This window comes from Rhynchophorus ferrugineus, unplaced genomic scaffold (genome assembly GCF_030347505.1).
Source record: "Rhynchophorus ferrugineus isolate W39M unplaced genomic scaffold, kcgeb_rfMv2 rfM4, whole genome shotgun sequence".
NCBI classification, from domain to species: domain Eukaryota; kingdom Metazoa; phylum Arthropoda; class Insecta; order Coleoptera; family Curculionidae; genus Rhynchophorus; species Rhynchophorus ferrugineus.
The window spans coordinates 43,903,969-43,930,643 of record NW_027472583.1 but is presented as its reverse complement, the minus strand read 5'-3'; the positions used below and the strand labels follow the sequence as shown (position 1 = coordinate 43,930,643).

The 26,675-nt window shown below is 31.7% G+C and overlaps 1 protein-coding gene and 1 pseudogene across 2 annotated transcripts in view; one reads left to right on the top strand and one right to left on the bottom strand.

The window, feature by feature from the left end:
- Nucleotides 1-26,675, top strand: part of LOC143195345 (sodium channel protein 60E) — a 301,968-nt gene that overhangs the window by 43,170 nt on the left and 232,123 nt on the right.
- Nucleotides 1,982-25,286, bottom strand: LOC143195092 (putative ATP-dependent RNA helicase DDX43; annotated as a pseudogene). Its single transcript, XR_013005470.1, has 6 exons — nucleotides 24,992-25,286; nucleotides 5,273-5,683; nucleotides 3,260-3,590; nucleotides 3,089-3,198; nucleotides 2,506-3,028; nucleotides 1,982-2,449 (listed from the first exon to the last, which is right to left on the bottom strand). The product of XR_013005470.1 is annotated as a putative ATP-dependent RNA helicase DDX43 (transcript).

The window sequence follows — 26,675 nt, the reverse complement described above, 5'->3', positions numbered from 1 at the left end:
TTGAGAATGAAGATACATTGTAATCAAATAATAGTGATTATAATTAAGGCACATAAATTCTGAATTCAAGAATGGCATCATAGACAAACCCAAACAAACAATTGCGTTATAGAAATAAGCCAATCAAAAGCCTTTGTAGGCCAATTCGAATAAATCAATCAAAAAGTGGCCTTAGAGCCAGCTTTAGTTGGACCACGCAAAACATTTCCTCGGTTTCACCTACTTGAGTAAAATAACAAGAAAATATATATGTATTTACAGGGCGTTGAATTTTATTACAAAATCATTTGTATTAACTTGTAAATTCTATTACAAATATAGTATCAAATCTATTACATACGTCCCGTGGTTCAAATTAGAAATTAAATTCAGTTCAAAAGTAATCGTTGTCAACTTGTTTTAGATAGGGTGTACTAATTATAATATCTTGCTAATGAATATGCTTATATTGAATAATCTCTTTTTTTCAGAAGCTTTTTGATAATTCAGTTCATTACAGTTAACATGATTTCAAATCGGACGTGACAGGTCTTTAATAAATAATTACAAATTGCTAAACGACAACTACATTATTATTATTATTAAACAGACAAGGTACCCTTTGAAGAGCACGATGATACAATGTGCCAAATGTTAATGAAGTTGTAATTGTTATAACTGACGACTCATTTAAACGTCGATATATAAGTATACAATACAGAGATAAGATGGTGCAGATGATCTAAGGCAATCATGGTTTAAGATGATTTGCAATATCCATTAATAGGAATTTTGGAAAGAAGAATATTTAATCATCAAAACAAAGAAAATCCAGTGACAGATGTAATGTTTTTCATATGTATCTTTGTATCTTGTTTATCTTTTTATTATTCAGACGGAGAAATTAACATAAATATTAACACTATGAACTTCCACGCATCCCGATTGATGGTCCGTGGCAGTAGTATATTGATCAATACATTGTTGATACGTGTACGAAAATTTAATGTGAGCAATTACGATAATATTCCCCTAATATTATCACCAATCACGTGGATGGAACAATTGATATCAGTACCGCATATATCCTTCCATAATCATATACTGACAGCCCGCGTAATATTCAAGATGTCATGACTTTCATGTGTGCACTCATACGGTCTACTAAATCAGTTCATGGCAGTTGCTGCAATCCAAGTTGGGACGGAATTAACGTCTTGTTATTACCAGATCGAGCAAGAATGCATTGCCATGATATCAAAATGACCTTTGAATAGGAAAACACCTACCGGATCTGGTAGTATTATTGTAAAAGTATTACTAGCTTTGCTATATGCATAACAAAGTAATATAATTTTAACAAAAAAATTGAACCGACTTCAAAAAATTAATAAGGAACTGGCTAAAAAGTAAAATATAATCAAACTTACATTATTAATACAAAAAAAACATTTTAAAATATGTACCTAATAATCGTTGTAAGAACTAAATAAAAATAAACGAAAAACTTATTTAAACTATCCATTACACGTATTTTATATTCTATTATATCCACATAATTTAGCTTAATACCTACCTAAATCTATTTATCTATTTACAATAATCATTGACTTCCCATTTTATAACGTTAGTATTTTAAAAGCAAACTGAATGGCTTTTCACTGAACTACTTCCGATTTTTCGTTACATCAGTTCAGCAATAACATATACAATATCTGATTATTTTAGATAAAAAAATATATAAAATTTATATGTGCCTCTGAAATTAGAGATCTTCTCTCGATTTCTCCATCTTCTCCCTATCAGATACTGACTTGGTTCCAATGGGACCATCTCGGAAGTGCACTCTTTCAAATAATAAAATAATTTTGAAAATCGGTCCATAATGGAGAAATCGGCTAACATACATTAAAAAAAATATAAAGCCGAACCTAGAACATTCTACTTTTTAGAAGTCGGTTAAAAACAGAAACGAAAAATGATAAGGATTGAACTAAAGAAATTATATAAATTAACGATGTTTATTCTAGAGATGATTAATTTTCATATTAATAACATTCACTTACAAGATAGTAATTATTATGGTTAGATTAAGATCATCAGTCATATTCTTAGTTTTCATTACCAACCACATAATTCTCCCAAGGTCAAGGATTTCCTTTTTGGCAAATTTTCGTCCTCACTTTTATTCCTGTTTCGTTTGCTATATCGTTCCGCTAGGTCGCATAAACTCTTCGGTACATCCTGTTGTTAAGAATCGAACAAATAATTAATAAAAATATTATTTCGCGGTTGCCAATACACTGTCTGATTTGCCTCTTCCAGTATTTCTATAAGTTCAGATGCATTCGCCGAATCCTCTTTGGTGAGGAAGCTTATCGATTCACCTGTTTTGCCAGCTCTTCCCGTTCGGCCAATTCTATGGACATATTCTTCCATATATTTAGGGAAATCGTAGTTGATCACATGCCTGGTAATAAAGAAACAATTAACTTTGCTCAAGAGGGAACATTTTATTACACTTACGGTACATCTCCGACATCTAAGCCCCTGGAAACTACATCTGTGGCAATCAAAATGCTTGCGGTTCCGTCCATGATATCGTTAATGGCTTGTTCACGCTCTTCTTGCACCTTGCCGCTGTGTATTGAAGCACTGGGTAGTCGCCTCATAATACACTCGACAGAAATGTAATCAGTTTTTCCTTTCGTACCGCAGAAGACCATCACTTTATCGTTAGGACCCATGTCATCTAATAAATCGAAGAATATATCCTCTTTTTCGCTTTCTTTACACACTATACAGGTCTGCTTGACTGAATATGTTGCTGTTAGATCTAAAGAACCGACGTAAACTTGTATTGGATCTTTTGTATAGCTAGCGGCCAGGCGTCTTAAGCCCGAGGGCCATGTAGCGCTCGTCATCACGGTTTGTCTCGTGGGCCTGATACCATAAAGCACTCGTCTTATTTGTGGTTCGAACCCCATATCTAACATCCGATCTGCCTCGTCTAATATCAGGTAAGTTATATTTTCGATATATAATTCACCTAAAATGGTAATATGCATGTCATAGTCGAAACGACATTTAAATAAGTCGAAGTTCTAACCTGAATTCATCAAATCCTTCATTCTTCCGGGGGTTGCTATGACGATATCTACACCTTCCTGTAGAGCGGCAACTTCTTTCTTGCGGTCCACACCACCGTACACGCAGCATCTGTAAGAAGATAATCTCATTTAAATGTTTGCACGAGACTGTAGCTCACGAAAAAACTTACGAAGTAATTCCGCGGTACTGATATTTATTCATTTCTTTATTTATTTGAATAACCAGTTCTCGGGTGGGAGCCACAACTACGACGGCCGGTCCGCGTCTTTCTTCTTTCGGCATCGTTTGTCCATCAATGTGAATGAACGCTGGTAATAAGAACGCCAGCGTTTTTCCGGACCCGGTTTGAGCAATACCAATGACCACTTACCTATATTATTTTTCATGTATCTTATTTGGGCAACACTTTTTTCTGTTAATGCGCTTACTTCAGGATGCTCCTCATAAAAATTTTTCTTAATTTCGGGAAATTGGGACCAATATTCTTCTTCCCTTTTCAGCTGATAAAAAATAAATTAATCTTGATTTACGACTGTATCAAATGACTACAAGACTACAAGTGGTGCAGGCCCTTGATGAGATATTAAATTATTAGAATATTTTATTTCAGATAGAATCTTAGGTGTTTACATGAGGTAGTATATAGCTACTTTTGCTGACATTGTAATGCCTATAGAAAAGCCCATAAGGAACCAGTAATGAAAATGCAGAGTTCAGTAAATAAATTTAAGAAATTGACTAAAAAAGGGAGACTTGATTTATATGAGAACAAATGTCTATATATATGTTTATGTCAATTTTGCCTATACAGGAAAATCTCTATAAGAATAAATCTATAAAGCAAAAATTCACAAAGTTAAGAGGGATATTCCAGATAGGTCATAGTATTATAAAATTATGTATTCAAATTGTATTAGCTGTTTGAAAATTAATTTTACCCTGTCAACATAGAATATACAATAATGTATTTATTAATTACTCATGGACAAGTACTTTTAATACAATAATTTTTAGTAATATCGTTAGTTATCATATGATAAGATAATACATAATATAATGTAACCCAGATTGGCTTTCATGGAAATGAAATGGATTGGTCAATGGAAAAGTCCCCGGCCTACCATAATAAAACAAATTTTTTTGGCAAAATTATTTTTTTTTATTCAACATAATTCCCTTCAAGGGTAGTACACTGATTATAGCGACCCTCCAACTTTTTGATACCATTTTTATAGTACGATTTGTCCTTTACTTCAAAATAGGCCTCAGTTTCAGCGATCACCTCTTTCTGAAAATTTCTTCCCAGCCAGCTCTCTTTTGAGAACTGAGAACGGGAAATAGTCGCTGGGGGGCAGATCTGGAGAATACATTCATTCATCATACATTCATGGATTTTTGCTATCGTTTTCACTGACTTGTGACACGGTGCATTGTCTTGGTGAAGCAACACCTTCTGTTTCTTCAAATGCGGTCGTTTTCCGGCCATTTGTTCCTTCAAACGGTCCAATAGCGCTATATAATAGCTGCTGTTCTATGTAATAGGTTCATCGTGTGCAGTCCACTCAGATAACTGTCGGTTGGTCTTCGGAGTGAAATGATGGAGCCATGTTTCATCCATTGTCACAAATCGACGCAAAAACTGGAGTTTATTATGCTTGATAATCTTCAAATACTGCTCCGAATCATCAACTCGTCGTTGTTTTTGGTCAAAAGTGTGCTCGCGCGGCAGCCAGTTTGCACAGAGCTTTCTCATACCCAAATATTCGTGAATGATATGATGTACACCTTGATATCTATAGAGTGCCTGCTATTAACCGTCTTCGGCGCTCATTTCACCACATCTAAACTTCGCATAGCAATCCTCGATGGTTGATTTTCCTGGGACACTGTCCGGAAACTCGGCAATAAGCCGAGCTTTTTGCTTCAACTGTATTTTTTCCTTCAAAAACTATATTTTATCAACACGTGAAATTCTTTTTATCCATATTTTTCACAATAACAAAAGTTGCTTCACTCAAAATGTTATAATTTACAAACTAATGATCCAACAGCTGTCAAATTTATACACACATCTTTTGAAGATTAGGGCTAACTAAAAAACATATGCATGTAACTCTAGCAGCGCCATCTATGTATCAGGCCGGGGACTTTTCAATTGACGAGTTATATATAAGAAAATTACGCGCTCATCTAAGTCGAAATAATCTTTCTTGGGAGGACTTATTTTGGGGGGCTCAATAACACGTGGTGCTGCTGCAGTTGCTGGCTCTGGTACAAGAGGTGTTAGTCGATGTCGAGTTTTTTTGACAAGTATTTTTTGTGCCTTATTAGTTGCTTCGTTGGAACCAATTACTTGTATTAGGGTTTTGTTTCCATCACCTTGACTGGTAACCTGGACACGGGCTCCTGTTTGTCGCTGTAATTCTTTAATACTGGCGTCCCCTTTCCCTATATAGATATAATTGTTTTTTTTCATGCTAACCTAAAATTTTGCCTATAAATCTATTATCTACCCATACTTCCGTAACGTTTTCGAAAACATTCCTGCCGTTGCTGTTATAACGCCTGTTGTTGCCCTTGCGCCTCATATATTCTGAAATATGAATCGATTATTATACACAATACATGTAGATGAACTAATTGCTCTTTAAATTTCCCTTATAAATTAATTTAAATAAAAAATATTGAATAAGTATCTTACCGTATCTATCACTAATTTTAAACAAGGGTAAGTTATTGAAAGGATTTCAAAAATATTTTATCTCAATCTGTGTTAAGGAAAATTCGTAGAAGAATGATACTTTGAACGATACTCTAACAACCTCTTTATAAGAAAATTTCGTGAATGGGGTTAATGAAATCGAATCAGATTTCTAGACACTCTTAATCTCTTGAAGGCCAATTTAAATTTTCTTTGTATTTTTCATCTTTTGAACCTATTTATGGCCAACTTATTACTTAGATTGTGCGACTGCTTATTTGGCACCTGTAGTTTATAGTCTAATAAGAATTATTATAATTTCTACCAATAATGATATCGTACTAATAAGTAAGATATTGTTATTTTAAGTTTTTCTAAGTACCATTCCAAATCACTGTATCAAAGCTCCAACTTTAATAGTCTAAAGCTTAATTTAGAATTTAATTTTAATTAATCTTGTATTTATATTATTCCTAATATAAAAAAGGGCTCCAAAAATTAAATATTTATCACAATATGTTACATACTTTAGTAATATATTTTCTTTTGCTTTATAGAAATTTCAAACAGTTAATAAAAACGAATATAATAAGAAAAATAATATAGTACATATTTTAAAAGCTTTACCACCAATCTATATATAGAGAAGTTCAATTTCTTCAAATATTATTTTATAATTTGTAGTGCATAATTAATTTATTATGAATACATTTTCTGCCACAATTCATATGTTTTATTTCAATTTACAGTAATATACGCATAAATGCCAAATATGAATTGAGAATAAAACTAATTATCAATTAATAATGTGTTACTTTTTATATATATTTTAAAGTCTTCTTTCACCAACTAGTCGTTTATCTGGACTGGACCTACAGTTTCGGCCCTCGGCGTTAAGCCTACAGACTAGCGACTGACCAACTTTAGAAATCATTCCAGAAGACATTTAATCTCAACCAGCCTGATTACTGGCGTGGCTGGGATCATTTTCTTGGTTCCGTCAATGTTAAAACCATAAATATTATTTACGTTTACAGCTATCCGACTTGCCTATCCTACTTTATCTTTATTTATCCTTTAGGAATTGTAATATATAATGTATTTTCTCTTTGCTGGTGTCTATTTTTACATTATGGACGTGATTTCAAACAAAATTGAGTCAGCTGTTTACAGAACTGTTAAACAAGTTGTTTAGTATGGGATGTTAACATCCTATTGGAGCTATTTGAGAGATACAATATATTAAAACCATACCCTTTTAATAGATTCTTAAGTTATATTTTTGTTACAAATTTTAGTTTAGTATTATTTTTATATTCCTTCTTTCTCTTGTGCGTACAACTAAATGCACATGGTGTTTCAGATTTCATCTAATAAAAACTATAAGTTATTCTTGAGCAGCAACTTGAGCGTATCTACAGTTCTTAAGATTATTGGGCAGATGTTCATTTCCATCCTTACAAAATTGATATTGTTGTCGTAGAAAAGAGAAGTAAAAGAAAAGTAAAGTATTTCAACAACATAGAGTTCTCTGATACATTAAGTTCTCGTATCAACACATTGATATTGAGAGACCATCGTAGATTTATATTTAACCCCTGCAGATATTTATGGGGTTGTATTAAAAATAAATTTTTGAATCTATTTCTGCAATATTCACCTGAATTTAAATCTAAAATAACAGACAAATTCATTTAAAGATTTCGAGAATCTGAGTAAATTAATGGTGATTACTATTTTATTTCATATTAGATATATTATAATTAAGCATTTTTTAAAGCTTATGCCGTATGCTCCTTTCTAATACATATTTTTAATAAACTAAAATATTTCGACGCATTTGCCATATCACTACGATTTTTCATGAAAAACCCTCGCCGAGCAGCAGCAAAAAGCCCAGCTATTTTATGAATCGACCTTAACCCAGTGTCTATATATAAACCAGCCCCGTTCTTTTGTTTTTGTAAGCATTAAAAATTGGTTTGTTTTAAAACGTACCGCTCGTCGCGCTACAATCGCCGGTAAAAACCCCTAACGTTGGCGGTTAATAAACTCCAAAGGACGAGGTGGTAGGTGGATTAGTGTGGCGCTCCTAATACGTTATTTATTGTAGTAGAAATTCTTTGATTCAAAGAACCTTTCCACGTAATCGATTTAGTAATATATGTATCATCACTTGTTGAAAGAAGAATATTAAAATTGAGACAGTCTGTAAACTTAATAAGTTCTCACTAATATTAGAGTTGTCAGAATTTGAATGCTTATAGATTATGATATTGATTTATTAAAAGAGAAAAAGACTATTTTTTTTAATCAACAATTTTGGCAGCAACAAATTGTATGTTAATATAATGTTTAAAAGGAATTTATTCAAGAAGATGATTTATCTGAACCAATTACATAGGGTCTACAAATAAGATTTGAGCTTTTAATTTTGGTCGTCTATTATGTAATCCAAAAATTGATTTTTTAGTTTTCATGTAAGGTGCGTAGAGTTTAGTTCGCAAATTTAACAAAATGTGACCAAATCTCATGTTGCAAAACTATTCGGTTCGACCATTCTGATTTTCTTATATTGATTTCATTATAATCTAGATCCGTTTGAGCTTTTAATTAGGGCGTATTCATACATTTTCGGTCTGCCTATAGGCTTTTGAAATTGCTCGCAACGGCTAGTTTCACTTAAATTAAATATTGCAAAATATTCAAAAACAATTAATGTATCTGTTCGACAGATTTTTTGAAATTCAAGAATAAAAATAATTTGCCCACAAATGACTAATAGCAGAAATAAAAACGTGATACTGGTACTAAATTTTATTTTTTAATGTTGTTCTAATCATATTCCAGAATAGGAAATTGTTTTTTTTGTTTACTTTTGTTTCTGGATTTGTAGAAATTTGCTGCTAATAGTCATTAAACAATATTAATTTTTGATATGCGATTTTGATGTCAATGGTAAAAAACGGCTTCGACGGTCATAATGGAAATAGAAAATAACTATTTACTGGATGAAAACCCAGCTCCAATAACATTTAGATAACTGCAGTTGATTAACTCTAGTTCTACTGACAAATTACAATATCGTCAAATTGATAGAAAAATGAACGGAAAAAATACATGGAATTCTGATTCATTGTCCCTTGTTAGTATAGAATGCTAGATATGGGTGGACTAAACGATACAGACGATAGTAGAAGGACCTTGACGTGCATGCGCATTTATTCATATATATACATATATATGTATATATATATATATACATACATACATATATATATATATATATATATATATATATATATATATACATACATATATATATATATATATATATATATATATATATATATATATATATATACATACATATATATATATATATATATACATATATATATATATATATATATATATATATATATATATATATACATACATATATATATATATATATATATATATATATATATATATATACATACATATATATATATATATATATACATACATATATATATATATATATATATATATATATATATATATATATATATATAATCATTATTATAACATTATCTTATCACATTTTCTTGAATATTATATAATTCCTCATGGTTAGAGTTCTTTGGTTGTTTCCATATTCGATGGCATAAATTTTTATCATTAAATATGATCTGTGAAAGTATATAGCTAGAATTCAGAATTTTACATAAAATAATAGCTTAAAATAAATAAATTTACATACAGGGAAAAATATGCTACTTACGATGCAATTTTATTAAAAAATGTACGTAAATAAATCAATGTTTTATGAAATAAGCCTGGCTTTATATTCAATTTGTTGTTTTTCAATATATATTTTAGGTGAAAAATAAGATTAAAAAAAGGTAACAATTATATTAATGTAAAAATGAAGTAACGAAAAATATGTTGATAAAATGAAACTAACTACCTGATGTGCCTAGATGGTACACATGGGTCAAATATGAAAGATGAAGAAATTATGAATTATTAACAGTATTTTGGTAAATATTTCAAAGCGTTAAAAATTAATACAATAAAATATGTAATCTTTTTTCAATTATTTTTGTTATTTACTTTATAGGCCTATGTTATGAAAAGTCAATATTTCATTTAATTATTATAAGTACATTACTTTAATATAATTTCTATATTGTAAAAAATAAAGCGATTGATTTTGTTCGTTATTGTTCTGAAAATGATCTTACTTTGTTATATGATACTTATGTTATAATGTTCATCGGTGTAATTATTTAAAAATTTTAGTTACTTTATTGATTATAAATTTAATAGAAACTAAATTAAATTAAATTCCATTTAAAAAAGTTTAGTGAGTGTCAGTTGTTGATATAGATTACATATAATTTAATATACGGACTTTTGTTACTGTAATTAATGTTCCACCAAGGTCCTTGGCATTAACCTTACCGACGAGTCACCAACTATAAATCATCCCAAAACATCCACATACGGTTTTACCCAGCCTGGTTACTGGCGTGACTGAGACCAGTTTCTTTGTCGGAATTTACATTCTTGCTTAGGACAATCACAAATATTAAACAATAACAAACATACATTTATGAACATGCCTCAGCAGGATTCGAACCCGCGACTATCGCAACAGTGGATGGATCGTCCTCTCGTCTTTACCACTGAGCCAACCAAGCTAGCTGTAATTAATGTTATATATCGAATATACTCCTGATTTTATATTGAAAATATTGTCTAAATAAGTTCTGGTGAAATTATATGTTGTTTTAAAATCATTTTCTTACTTACTTGAAGTAACGTGTAGTTGAATTTCGATCACATGCCGATCATTAGTTATTTTTTAAAACTATTTTTATAAACTTATTCTTTAAATTGTTAATAATCATATTAGACAAATAACATAACATTATATCTTAATTATTAGTCTACTGTTAGAACTTTTTAATAATAAGTGATTATTTTTAGAATCTCTCTATATTACCATCATAAATCAATATTATACCCATTGCCCACTAAATATTTTTGTCACTGCAAACAGCTTACTACAAGTTTAGTAAATGCCGGCTTGGTGGCGCAGTGGTAAAGGCGATGGGACGGTTGCGATAGCCACGGTTTCGAATCCTGCTGGGGCATGGTCGTAAATTTATGTTCGTGATTGTTTAAAATTTGTGAATGTTCTAGACAAATGTGTAAAATCCGACAAGGAAAATGATCCCAGTCAGGCCAGTAACCAGGCTGGGTAAGACCGGATGTCTTCTGAGATGATTTCTGAAGTTGGTCACTCGCCAGTCGGTAGAATTACTACTGAGGACCGTGGTTCGGTTTCCAGATAAACAAATAGTTGGTAAAAGGAGACTTATATAAGGAAAATATATCAAAAAAAATTTTTAGTAAATAATAATGTAAATATAGGTTGTGAAACACAAGCTTATGCATACATCCTATTTTATATTGATATTTATTACGATTCTTAATGATCAAAAAAATGTCAGGCCTCAGTTTTTATATTAAAAAAAGGTTGTGCACTAATGGAATAATTAATCTACCTAGAAAATAACCCAACATCATTAATCAAACCGCAATATACTTTAAAATATATATATTTTTGGGAAAAAGTAATATATTATACGTTAAACTTATAGGCCCGCTAAAAATATTTTAAACGTGTGACTTTCATTCGTATTTTTTAGTTAAACCAGTTATTAGGTTCTTCGGGTAAATTCAAGGGCTTTACCAGTTGTACGTACAGGGTGTGCTTTCGTTGTTCGGTCCTTAGCGACCGATAGGCAGTGGTCGTTTCTGCAAATAGAGGCAGCCAGCCAGTATTCGTGTAACGCAGGCCATAATCTGATGGTTGAATGTGGCACGCAAAGCCGCAATGCAGCCCCAGTGGAGGCCTTTCTGATTTTTATAGATCGCCAGAACAGTCCGAATCATCGATATGTTTCTAACAATACAAAATTTGAGAAGGAGAATGTTCATGCGATCATATTTTATATCACACGTGCTTTTAGAGAGCATTTAAAAATAAATTCAACCACTATTATATGAAAAATTGTATTCATTATTGTATTATATATATATATATATATATATATATATATATATATATATATATATACATATATATATATATATATATATATATATATATATATATATATATATATATAGTTTAAAACTTTGTTATATAGTCACTAAACATTTGTAACGTTACTGTTATGAACGAAATAAGTTATAGAAATATAAAGAAACATGTCATTCAGATGAATCAAAATAAAGACATGATAAGTAATACATTTAATAAACTAGAATTACACACATATCAATTAAAAAAATATAAAAGGTATAAAGTCGTTATTAGAGGATTACCGTTAACCAGTAGAACTGATCTAGAGGCTCATGGACGTGAAGTCGCGACCGTTTACACTTGTACTGAAAAAGATCACAAATTTAAATGGAGAAATTCTTATTATTCGCTCTTTTACATAGATGTTATACAAAGCAAAAACAACAAAATCCTTTATGATATAAATTATCTAATAGACTGTAAATTAAAGATAGATAATAGTATATAATTAAAGTAATAGTAAATTAACTACAGTTTGGGCATATCAAACATTTCTGTAGTAAATAACCTAGATGTGTAAAGTGTTCTGACAAACATTACATAAATAAATGCAGAAATAAACGGAGTAACGTTGTTACATGTGCATTATGTAATGAAATAGGATACCCTGATAATTACAAAGGATGTTTAGTATATCAAAAAAATTAAGGAACCTAAAAAAAGAACGAACGAATAGAAAGAATAGTCAAACAAAATTACAAAAGTGCAACGTTTAAGACAACTTGGCAAAGCTCAAAACTCTGCAAAGCCATTCGCTATTGAAAACAAAAAACCTGAAGCAATCGCAATACCATCGGTTAAAAATAAAAAAGACAATAAAAAATCTGCCGATAAACACCATCGTCGACATGATGAAATTGCTTAGTGAATTTTAGACCGAAATGCAACACAATTTCAGTCAGTTGGCAAACCAGGTAGTTGGAAAAAAATAGGAAAGAATTAAAAACCGAACAAAGAGAAACAAAAATAGATAAGTTGGTTTTAAGAATTATAACTACAACTATTTCTAAGAAAAAATCACATAAGTGTACTTCTCATATCGGAGACTCATTATCCAAAAAAAAAACATTATTAAAATACAGTGTTATGATGCCTACTGGGCACTGGATGCTACAGCAGACGTGCTCGAAGCGGAACAGCGGCTCACTAAGACACAAAATGACATAACAACAATACAATAATCTATAGTTTTATTTTTAAAATTAGGAGCAATTTTTATTATTGTTTGAAATTGCATTATATACAGACAATTATGGTAATATATACTTATTATCCGTTATCTCGAACTCAGCTCGAGTTATATAAATCCACAATATTAAAAGCCGTATTAAAACATAATTGGGTTGACGCAGATGTCCAACCCTTTTATCAATATCTAGTTATATAATGTTAATTGGATTTAGTAAATGATGTATGCCTAACATATTAGGTGCTCGCATGTATTCTGATAATTTTTTCACCCTAATAAGGAATTAATTAAAATATTTTACATCTTCTCTACATCTTATTACCAATATAAATATATTTTGAATACAAATGATTTTCAATATTGTGTATATTAGATTTAGTCATTCCTAAAAATTTAATTTATTTTGATAATAAATAATAGGGTAATATTGCGAGATCATTTACTTTTATTTTGTATATAACTACTTTAAAAATGGTCTCATGTTTGTCATTTATTTATTGTACATTTAAGAAACATCTAATAAAATATCAATAAACATAAAATTTCTTTGAATGTTTACCTATTGGTATTTCCAATTTTATTTTCGAAAAACGTGGTTTATATTAGTTCATTACAATGAGTTATTTCTTCGAGATATCAGAATCTATAAAAATACATTTGGATTAAAATGATGTGGTAAAGGTTTTCAAAAATTGATTAGGTAATGGTAAAAAAGAATATAAGTTAAAATAATGCATAGCCTGGCATTTTTTAATATACTTATTATTACCATAATATATAAAATTTATTCTCCATAAAATGTCTTCTACAATGTAGCAGATTATCGTTGAATAGGGGTCTAGTAATGCTTATAGTTCACACATCATTGAACATTTATTATGACCACCAATGTGTCTATCCCTTTATTGCAATTCTGCTGACGATTTGTTCTGGATATGTGTGTCATTCTATCTTTAACAGATTTAACACACATTTTTTGTTAGTACTATATAATTATACTAGCATATGAAAATATTATTTCCTCTATTTTTTTTCGAAACATTTTTATAAAACAAATGGTGTTTTAAAAAATTAGTATGATTTTTTGTAATCGTTTCTCTATTTGAGTCCTGTAACATCTGTTTGAGCTTATAAAAAAGCAGTAATTCTAAGTACTTTATTTGATTCAACAATTTTTGAATTTTGATATGGTGCATATCTTGATGCTCTAATTCTTCGGTCACTTTATGATATTTTTTATTTGGATATATAATAGCAAACTTATATTTCATATAAGACATTGCCACCAACGTATTTTATCATTTTTAGTTCCTTGAGACAGTGGTTTCAGTCGTCGGCAGGTTATCTAGTGTCACCAAAATTTTCAGATCTTAAACAGGTTTACGATTTTCCAAAAATATTTTATGAAGTTTTTATCGAAACACAATTTAATACAATTATCTCAGAGAAAATTATTAGTCTGGAAAGTATATATGAAAATCCAAAAGATATACAGCTATTTGAGAGATGTAGGACATCCGTTCATATATTGTTGGATAATATAGGATTTAAATGGTGTAAAGATAACCTACAAAGGGGTTTAATGGAACTTCCATAGATTGCTTTCAAAATAATACAATTTTTAAAAATATAATAAAATCAAGGAATAAATATATCAATATATATATTTAAATGAGACATGAATATTTCAGAATGGCACATTGGGTTGCTCATGGCAAGATGATAATAAATATAGTATAAAGGCAACAAATGTTCATGGAAAGAGGTAAACGTTGGAATAAATATCGATTAGGTTTTTTTAGTCATAATATTTATTCATTGCATACATATAATTCTTCATACTGGAAACAGGAATGGTTTTATTCCTGGTGCGGAATTAGTGTTTCTCTAAGTCCAAGGGTGACTATCATGAAGAAATGAATCATAACTTGCTTTTGCAGTAGTTTGAAAGTCAGCTTTTAAAGAACTTGGGAGAACTATCAGTTATGTATATATATATATATATATATATATATATATATATATATATATATATATATATATATATATATATATATATATATATATAGTACACTGGTGGAGAAAATCCTAACAAGTTCATCAACAAAGGGTGCAATTAAGGAATGGCTTAAAGTACATAAAATAAGTTTCATAGAAATCATGTTAAAGAATGAACTATTTCAAAATATTGCAAAATATAAATATAAATGAAATATTTAATTGCATTTTATGTAATTTCCTTTTTTAGAATTAAGCCTGAGAAAAGATACATAGTAGATCAGATTACTGAATATTATGATTATATACTATTACAGCATTTTGAATCCAATTCAGTTGATATGGGGTATTGCAAAGAATTATTACAATAGATATTCAGGTCGAGGAGGATATTCAAACTAGAACTGTCTGGATTTATGGAAAGAGGCATTGTCGAAAATAAAACCTTCGAATTGTACGAGCTCGATCAGACACATTGTAGAAGAAATTGACAAATGGTAGAATCTTGAGCAAGTTTTTAATAAATTGGAAATAAATAGCTTGGTTATTAAATTGACTAGTGAATCTGAAAGTGACTGTGATTGAATAAAACTTTATGAATGTTGGTTTATGATTCAATGCTGACGATTACCAAGACAGGGTGATGAAAGAGGATAGTGGTTTCCTCAGGGACTCCAAGGTCAGTATTCAATTAATATACTTTAATTGTAGGAAATTGTATTATAGAATGTGAAAGCTTTATGAGCATGTGTGTTATTGTTTAGAATATACACGAACGTTTGGTTAACATGTATGAGTAGATAAATAACACTAACTGTTTTGCAGATATGCATTAAAGAGAATGCAGTGATTAAATGTTGTTTTATCGAGAAAGATGTATACAGATAGTAACAGGACAAACTAAAGAGAAATGTAGTTCTATCATAATGACTTTACAAGGATACGTTGCATCGAAAGAAACAAGAACTACGCGTAAAACAGAAATATGCTCTCTAATAAAAGTAAAATACATTACTCAGATATACAATTGTCAATTAAGTGGACTAGGCCATCGGGGGATCCCACTATATACGAAAACGCGTCTAGAACCCTACATATACTAGTGTGGAAAAAGCTCAATGTATATATAATAAAACAACTCTAACCTATAAATTACTGTGGTTGCAAAATTAGTTGTAGTTTTATGTTCTTCGATAATAAATGCATTTGATGTACTATAATGTTAAAATAAATTATATTTAATAGATTATTCGTTCTATTGTTTTTTTTATATAAAATTTTTTTATATGTCAAAGCCTAAATGTACTAAAACTCAAAGTAGCTGCGGCAACATTGCGACGTTTCCCCTGCTATTTTGAATTGACTATATATAACATTTTTATATATAAAATTCTTCTGTTCATGTGTATGTAAGTAAACTCCTAAACGGTTGGATCGATTTTGATGGAATATTTGGTGTGAGTTTTTGTTTGATTCCCAATTGGACCCGGTAGATGCGAGAAGGTTCCATGAATGTTTCAAATATTTTTGATATCAAGTGGCGTATATCTGTCAGAACGACATTTTCATGACAATTGAATCGTTGCTATGGTAATATTTTGAAATACTGTCATTGTCAATTTCATTCCGTTATATTCACAAAACATAAAACTATAAAATGGGAGCTTAAATGGTTTCATCCGTAATCATGCTTTCCATTTCCAAATTATTTAGAAATTTTCTGTCATCTCTGTGACAAGTTAATAAAAATAACTTCCATTCCATTTTTGCCTATATTGGTAAGTAAAGTTGTCAAAGTTGTATTTTTGTAGCACTTAAGATAAATATATTTTATTTAAATGCAAAATCATAGTATAAATGTTATTTTCCATGATGTCAAGGTTCAAATAAAATGAATTACTTTCCAAGGAATTCTATTCTAGTGCGGTTTTAAAAGTAAATAATGATAAACTTCATGAAAGGTCTTATGAAAGCTTTTAACAGAAATGTTTTGCATATCGAACCGACCAGATGTTTATGCATCCAAATGTGGAGTATCTTTGCTTAACCAAGGTACAATTCCTAATTGTAATTTTAATAGTAAGTCTTTCATTAAAATCTACATCTATAATTAACTTTAAATACATATGAATATGTTTATATTCACAGATAATATCCGTTAACATTACGAAAGTTAAATATTGGAATCAATACTCAGCCCACATAGTAATCTTCAGGATATAAACAAATGTCTTTTTTTTCAGAGGAAGTAAATTGAGAGGTTAGAAAACTGAAAATTATAACACATGTTTCTCCGCAGATGTTTTTGAAACAGAGTAACCTGAGCATTGAGCTTCATAATGATATGAAGTCTGTCTATTTTATGCTTATATTAATGAACTTTTGTCTACATTCCTGTTAATTTCAACATAAAAATGGGAAATATGTGTGATGTGTATAATGTGAAATATGTATTTGTTGTTTATTTATTAGATCAAAGTGGTGCATTGTCGACTATGAACAGGAATTACTGGTAGACGTACACGTAATGCAGAAATAGTCTGTAGTTGTCGGTTAAATAGAATGCCTGAAGAACACCTGACGAATGATATAATTTTAAGAGACCAGGTTGCAAACACCCTTTTAAACAAAAATCTAAAGCAGCATAATGAACGGCGTTGTGCCAATATATCGAGACAACAAGAAGGACGTCAATGAGCCATCGACACACAAAGAGTACTTGACCAACAGCGCCTGCAATAACGTCGCGCTTTAATACATCACTTCACCGTACTGCGTCCGAATATGACGTGGTAATTAACTATTCGTCACATGCAAAAATCGTCAACAATTGTCAACAAAGGCCAATTGGTATTTGGTGCGTATAAAGTAAAGTTTCAATTACAATATTAAATATACTACTAACAGCGGTGGCGCGTGGTTTGATACTTTGGGGGTGCACAACGTTGGATAAAAAAATTGTCCATCATTTTATCAAAATTGCCGTTTCAGCACAGATTTTTACATCCACGAGCTACAAATGCACTCATATCATATGCACATGGGCCTGTAGTGGCGAACACGGGGTGCGGGTGGCGGAGGATTGACCAATCTGATCTGATATTCCCATGTGCAGTGACAAAGACTCTTGCGACGAGCGTATAGCAAAGCGAAAGCCTGGATTTCTCTAATAATAATTGATATCAATAATAATTGGAATAATTGATAGCTTCAAGCTTTCCGTTTATCGCCAGATAAGAAATTCGTCAAAGATTTTGCGTATTAATTTCAAGTATATGATGAATTGTTTTTAAAATAAAAAGAATTAATAAAATGACAGGACATAATTTAATTAGTTTTTTTTTTCAAGAGGAGGCATTAACTTTGTTAGTCGCGTGCACTGCATTTATTGAGGAACCGCCACTGCTACTAAAACCATTGAATGACAATGACATCATTCCAAACTACATCATTTGGGCAACAAAAATTGTACAGAATGAAGATAGCCCTAAAATCAACATTCAAGATTCAGGGCCAAGTACTATCAAATTAGTTATTTATTTTCAATGCCTGATACAGATCTAGAATGTGTGCAAATCTATTTTATGGGTGACGAGAAGCTACAAATTACCACACACTATCTATGTAACCACGAGCACATAGATAAGAGAGAAATTTGAGCAACTTTGGGGACGTTTTTGGGGATAACATCGTTTCCAATAGATTGCAAATCGAGAACTACGTAATTATCATTAAACTAGACAAAACACCTTATGGAGAGCACTTAGGAAGATACAATGTACCAACTATTAATGTAGCTGTAATTGTTACCCCTTTGTAGATCGAAAATCCAGACGCCATGATTTTGGTGTTTTCATACTATCGACCAGGTATGTTTATCACATGTATATGCAATCCAAACTGGAAAGAAATTAAAATATTGTCATTGCCGTGTCAAACATCCATGATATCTCCACTGCACCTGAATTCAATATGAAAATCGTTAATAAACTATATTAGGCAGTATTAGGTATTTAGCGAAATAACTTGTTAGCCATATTCTGCTTGCTGCTAGCCATATTTGGTTTGGTTGGTGGATAAAGTGCGGCCAATAGAAATATTGATTGTTTGGCACTGTTACTAGTAACATGTTCCATATTTCATGCGGTACTCTAAACATGACGGCACAATATATGGAGAATGAAAAGTGTACGAAACGGTTTCCGAAAACATTTAAGACTAATATCGATGACTATCCATCGTATCGTTGTAGAGGCGTAAACAATGATGGCCAATCATATAATTGCACATGTCAAAGTGTGTAGTTCCGTCGGTTTATATGTCACTAAACTCAGGTCGGTTGGACCGACTTTGATGAATTCTTGTATGTGTTTATTTGGATTCGAGAAAAGTTTAGATTCCTCACTGGACCCGGTAGGTGGCGCTACGATTTTGTTTATTGTAATTAATTGGAATGTTCGTCGGGTCGGTCGGTCGGAATGTGTGGGTGTCGATGCAATCGTTTATCGGAACACTCACTACTATTTGTTTTTGGATGGGATCCGCACGAGGACTGAAAACACTGGTTGGATTAAAACTTGTTTATTGCGATATTAAATTGATACATGTGGTCGATGGGAGAAATGATAGGATATTAGGTTAAGGTAAAGGAAGTACGGTAGTGTTGTGGAAGTGGTACTATCACAAGGGAGTAGAGAAAAGAATAGAGAGAGACGTCGTCGTGGTGGCCGGTATGTTACCGGTACCATGGAACTAATCCACCAGCGTTGCCAACTTTTGAACTTGTTGTAGGTGAATCCGTGGTGGTCGTAGTGGTCGCTTCATCACTCCACTTCTAGTGGCGCTGCCGTGGAACGTACCTCTATGTGGTTCCAGAGTGTACCTGCAATCAGGCAGTGAATCGCCCAGGGTCTGCTTATATGAGAATCCCAACCTGAGAAGAAGCGATAAGAAGAAGAAGCCTGACGTCACCACAGTACCTATAAGTGTGGTGCCTTACGTGTCTCGTTTCGTGATTCAAGAGTGTTCATATGTTGATGTTATGCATGATGGGCTTCTGTGGTTTTCGTCCACCGTGTTAGCCTCGTGGAATAACGTCGACGATGTGTTGTTAATGGGTTTCATTCCACGTGCTATCCTTCCATGCACGTGTCAAGCATCTGTCGAGTGGCTTATGTTAAGCTGGTTTACCTCTTAGGCACTTCGATCACGCCGGAGTCACCAATTGTAGGAATGTTCGTCGGGTCGGTTCATCGGTCGGAATGTGTGGCTGTCGATGCGGTCGTTTATCGGAATACTCACTACTATTTTTTTTTGGAAGGGATCCACACGAGAACTGAAAACACTGGTTGAAGAAATACTTGTTTATTTCAATTTAAATTGATACATGTGGTCGATGGGAGAAATGACAAGATATTAGGTTAAGGTAAAGGAAGTACGGTAGCCTTGTGGAAGTGGTACTGTTACAAGGGGGTAAAGAAAGAAAAAAGAGAGCAAGACGTCGTCGTGGTGGTCTCTTATAGCCGGGAACCGCATGGTACCAATTCACCAGCGTTGCCAACCTTTGAACTTGCTGTAGGTGAATGCGTGGTGGCCTAAAGTGTCGCAGCGATCGCTACACTATCCTTTAATTTTGTTTTCGATTATAAGAACAATTACTAATTGGATGTTATTGTGATCATCGTATAGTATATGCTTTATTATCAAAACAAATTGTTCTATCGAAGCAAAAAGCCGATGTTCGAATCCATACAATGTCTGCTGGATCCGCTAGTTATTATATAAAAAGAACGAGAAGAAAAAACGTGATTTATTACGATTTTAGTAAGATGATATATTAAAGATTTTTTGTTCGTCGAATTACACACAACTCTTTACTATCCATTCATACTATCTCCGATTACCAAAAGAGTGATTATGTTTCCCCTTTTTTCGCGCCATAGCCTTCACCCTCCTTCCACTTCCTTCCTAAACAGGAACGGTCGCTTGATTGATATCCTCGTAGTTGTGGCGCTTTTGTTCCGCCTTTTTCCCCAAGAATACGGTAATTGCCTCACGAACAGAACCACCCTTTCAACCCCTAACCACCATCAAACCACCCACCCCACCTCCGAACGACAGAACGCGCAGATAAGACAGAAAATAAAAAAGGAAAAAACCGTTAGCCTTTTTTCCTGCTGTGTCGTCGTCGGCATGTCGCAGGGTGATTTCGTTACCGCTGTTTTTTTTTCAGGCCCCGCAGAAGCGTTACACCATAACAACACTCTGTTTCGCCGTTTTCTGGACTTTTCCGGGCGCCACCCCGGTAGTGGAGGGCCTCAATGGAAGGGTTGCTTTTTATGGTCCGGGTTTTGTTGTGACGAAATTTTAATATTAAAACGTTCGGCTTTATCCTGATTCAATAACTGCACCAAAATTGTTTTTCCCCTTGTTTTGTTGCCAACTTTTACCAAGCCAACATTTTTGGACCTTCTACATTTTATATTATAACTGGCCTAGATTGTCGGTTGGAGTTTTTCCTGGTCCGCAACGAAAAACCTTTATTACGGTTTTTTAGTTAACAGTTGTTTTATAGAAATTGTAGTAAAAGTATTATTATTGAAAATGTTTTTCTCATATCAAAATAATTATTTAAGGATATTTTGGATATTTGGTGTAGACAGATTGTACTGTGCAGTCAGGCTTTGCCACACTTAGTGCTCAAACATTTGCAAGATCGGAAGGTTTTTTACGTTTGAGGCGTCTAGTGACATTATTCACATTTAGAAGTCTGGACGCTTCCGTGCTTCTGGAATCTTCTTTGATGGGAATCGGCAAATACTCTGATAGTGTCCGCACCCTGACCAATGTCTAGACCACAAAGGCGTACATATAAAGGCGCATTCACAATACATTTCAACAGCTTACTTTGGAATTTCTTTTGGAATATTGTATCAATGGCGCAGGCGCACGGCTGAATTCCATAGCTCCCCACTAGTATCAGTAGCTGCTGATATAAAATAAGTCTGTTGTAGGTAAATAGTTGGGGGTTTCGGCGAAGAAACCAATATGTTCCACTGAGTTCATCGCGGTTATTTTTATACAATCCTTTTATCTGAGCTTGGTGCACAATGTCATACCAAAGTATTTTGTTGCGTTGGCATATGGAAATTGTGTACCATTAATAAAGACACGTCGCGGCGTGGATCTATATTTGTGAGTCCAATGTGTGAAGATTTTGCTTTATTCAATTTGAATAAAGAGAAGATTGGAGCGTCCGGACTGAATTCTCTACAGTCTGTGCTACTGCTAATATTTGGAGCTCACTGATGTATAGGGTATAAAGCAATGGCTCCACCACACTGCCCTGAAGAACACCTTTATTGGCTTGAAATCAGAGTATGTTCCTTCTTGGTTAACGCGGAAGTATTGATTAATCGAATAGGTTTTTAATGGCCGGTAGAAATACGTAGGTATCAGTGACTTTATTTTATATAGAAATTCAATTAGATCTGTAATTCTATGTACTTAGTTAACTGTTGAGAAGTTCATTCCTGAAACCAAACTGATGAGATGGCATTAGCTTTCTTTGCTTGAGAATAAGTTTGAAGCGTTTGACATTCAGTTTCTTAAATAGTTTAACAATAACTAGCAATAAGGAAATAGGGCGGTATCATTCATTTATATTTTTATCAGGCTTTAGCACCATTATGACTTCAACGGTTTTCCACGAATCTGATATATGTACCATCTATGGATTAACCAACTGCAAGCATTAATCAAGTTGGTTAATTTAACCAAGAGTTTTCTTTGGAGTCTTAATAAACTCTCGTGGATTTTTTTGATACAATTTTAGAGCTTTCTTATAATATTTTATTTAAACTGAATATACTTCATTAATATTGGCAATTTTTTACCATTCTTCAAATATAATATGATGTATGATGCCATCGGTAGAAGTATGATACAATGGGTGAAGAGATTATATACTTTTTGGGAAAAAGAAGTCGAGTCGTTTTCACAGCTTGTGCAAGCTTATTTTAAAAACAGTTAAATTCATTGAAAGTATTATTTAGAAATCGAAACAAGTAATAGTTAAAGAGTGCTATATTTGGACTTAATGATGAATATAACAAAACTTCCAAACCCTGTTTATGCTACTATTAATTTTGCTAATAGTATTATTATATAAGGCCTATAAATTAATTCCAAAGGATTTACAACTGATGGTGTTACTGCGTTTTAAGGGCATCGACTATATTAGCAACCAATTTCATGTTGAAGCCTCACTAACATGCTTAATTTTTCAATATGTGTAATTTTGTTCAAGTATGAACAAACATAATTTCATTGTGTTATAAATATATGAATTTGTACCGAATAAATCGCATTTGGGTTCATATGTCACAATATAGAATTTGGCACAGAATAAGCATCTCAGTCACGTAAACATATAGGCTAGGAAATACTATATATCTCAATTGCACGTTGATACTATCAATCCGTCAAGGATGACGCCTCATAATCAGTAGATCTAAGAGAGTCTAAAATATTGGCATTTTTATAAATCCATAAAAATAACAAAACAAAACTATATGAATTTAAATCCACAAGACATAATACTAACTAAAAACTTAAATAAAAAATGAGACATCATTAATAAAGATGAAACCTTTTATAAAATAATTATAATTATGTTGTTGTCATCAAAGCTTCATCATAATATGCTAACTAATTAGTATTCATAAAATAAATCCGATCGACAATCCTGAATTTAATTATATTGTTCAAGATCATTAAATATAAAATCGATTGGGGTCAAATTCAAATAACATTATAGTAAAGAATTAGTCTTAAATATCATAATTGACATTATGTAGAAACATAAAAATGATATGTTAAAGAAAAAATTGTATTGTGTTAAATTGAAGTTTATGTTATTGTAATTTAATAAACTAAATGTATCCGATTATTATACATTTGCCTGTATTAGGATTAATCTTCAAAAACGCATATATTGACAATTTTCTTTGAAATTGTGGAAAAAATAATACCGTTTGGAACGACCGACTATCGTCAAAACTTGTCTTCTCTGCTTGGCTAACAATAAAGTCGCAAAGTTGAGGCGGTTTGAAATAGCATTTCACTCAATTGTGTGGTCTATTTTTCCTACTTCTGGATCTTTTCCATCACATACAAACGCCTAAAAACAATTGATTCGTCGTCTAATAACCTAAAAATTATTGTCTTTAAACTTCTTGGTTCTCCAAGCTGGTCCTCATCACTGACATCAAAATTACTATTTTCAGTTCTTTCAAAAAATCAGAAAAAAAATCAGAAAATTAAAAATAAAAATAACGCAATTTTGAAAAATAATTGTTTATCTATATAGAAGGCCATTTTTGTGTTTAATATACTTCTTCGATTTTAAAATTTAATAATCCTACATAATAATAATTTTGCGTTTAATCGCTTAAGAAAAAAATGTTTACTTAAGAAATTCGCCAAATACAGGGTACTTCTAGATTCTCCAAGAAAATAGTCTGACTTGTGTCACTGAACTGAATTGTTTTTGATTCCCTATAGTTAATATGACAAACGCATTGTTACAATACTAAAATATATTAATAATTACAGTTAAGATTAATAACAATAACAAAATTTTTACATTTTAAGAGCAAATAACGTCATTTGTTTATTTGCATTATATCTTCATCCAGACTAACCACCAACATTTATATAAATAATAGCATCAAATTTAAAATATTGGTATCATTGACACACGTAACTATTTTGCTATAGAATCATTTAGTGCCCGATTGATGGAAATCGCTCGAGCTGTATATAAAGACAAATATAACTATAGAATAAGAGGAAATAAAAAACAAACCTGACATTTTAACAGCAGATAGGACTTAGACAGTCAAAACACATTCACTAACTACCCAGTAGTTAAGTAGGGTCCGCGTCTTAGTTGTTTTGCAGAAACACCTCTTTTTCACTATTTAGTTTAATAGGAAATCTATTTAACTGTTCTTCTTAGATATTTTCTGTTTCATTCGAGTCAGGCACCATCTTCACACTGTTAGACTTAACACTGATATTGGGCTGAAGGTCGAACACCAACCCGCTGGCGATATCACATTCTTTCTAGAATTATTAACATTCTTGTGGTTTTAATACCACGCGGAGACAACATTCAACTAACATCGTACGATATATATAGAGGTTCTTTTATGTACTTGGACACTTGTCGACCATCGTTAAGAATAGAAATATTTACTTAATTACAAAAAATAAATGCCTTCGGTCTATATAGAGCAATTTAGTTTCCAATATTTAAGAAATAACTTATTTAGTAAGCATACAATAAATATAAATAAATATAAAGGAATCGGGAAAAAAGTGAAAAATCGAAAAATTTAGGAAAACGGGAGCACCAGAGGCATGAGATTTGTCAGGGTGAAAGGTTGTATGAACAGAGAAATTTTTAGACCTAAAAGGTGTGTCTAATATGCGCTACAATTAAATAAATCTACAAAACAAAATACACCACATGGTCCATCTACTCTTCCACTACAGTCCAGATAAATCCCTAGTTGAAATTGAACCGTCTTCAAAAAATAAATAAAAAACTCACTAAAAATTAAAAAATAATCAAAATTAAATTTTTAACACAAAAAAACACATTTCTTGTTTACTCTTTCATCACCCTCTCTTGAAAATTGTCAGCACTGAATCCTAGACCAACATTCATAAAGTTTTATTTAATCACTATCACTTTCAGAAATACAAATCAAGTGAATAACTAAACTGTTTATTTCCAATCTATTAAAGATTTGCTCACGATTCAACCATATGTCAATTTCTTCTTCAATGTGTCTCATCTAGGTCATCCAAACCGAAGGTGTTACTTTCGACAATGCCTCTTTTCATAAATCCAGACAGCTGAATATTTTCCTCGACCTGAATGTTGATTGTAGTAATTCTTTGCAATACCCTATATCAAAAAAAATGGATTGAATATGCAGTGATAGGAGAGAAGACGTAATACTCTGTGGCCATAACGTTCAGCAATCTTATCTACCATGTATGTTTTCTCAAGATTATTTCTAAAAAAGTAAATTACATAAAATGCAAGTCATTCTTCAACATAGTTTTTTCAAAACTTAGTATATGTACTTAAAGCCATTCCCTAATTGCAGCCTTTGTTGGTGCACTTATTGGCATCTTATATTAAAATTATAATTTGAATACAAAATTATATTATAATTTTTGTATTGTTTGTATATTATAGCTGAACATAGAACCTCCTCCTTTTTCGAAGTCGATTAAAAATGAAAACCAAGTGAGTTGGAACATTATTTTACGATGTTACTTAATTTCAAGATATATTATTTACGAATTTTTATTACTTTTGTTGTTCCAGTATTGTTGGAACTATTAAGGACTACTGATAAGTCGGGATAAAAATCAAAAAAGCATAAAGTTACATTTTACCTTTTTTTAGAGATAACAATTTATATGTATCGGCTTTAACGGAACATATATTCAACTGCGAAAGGAAAGTATAA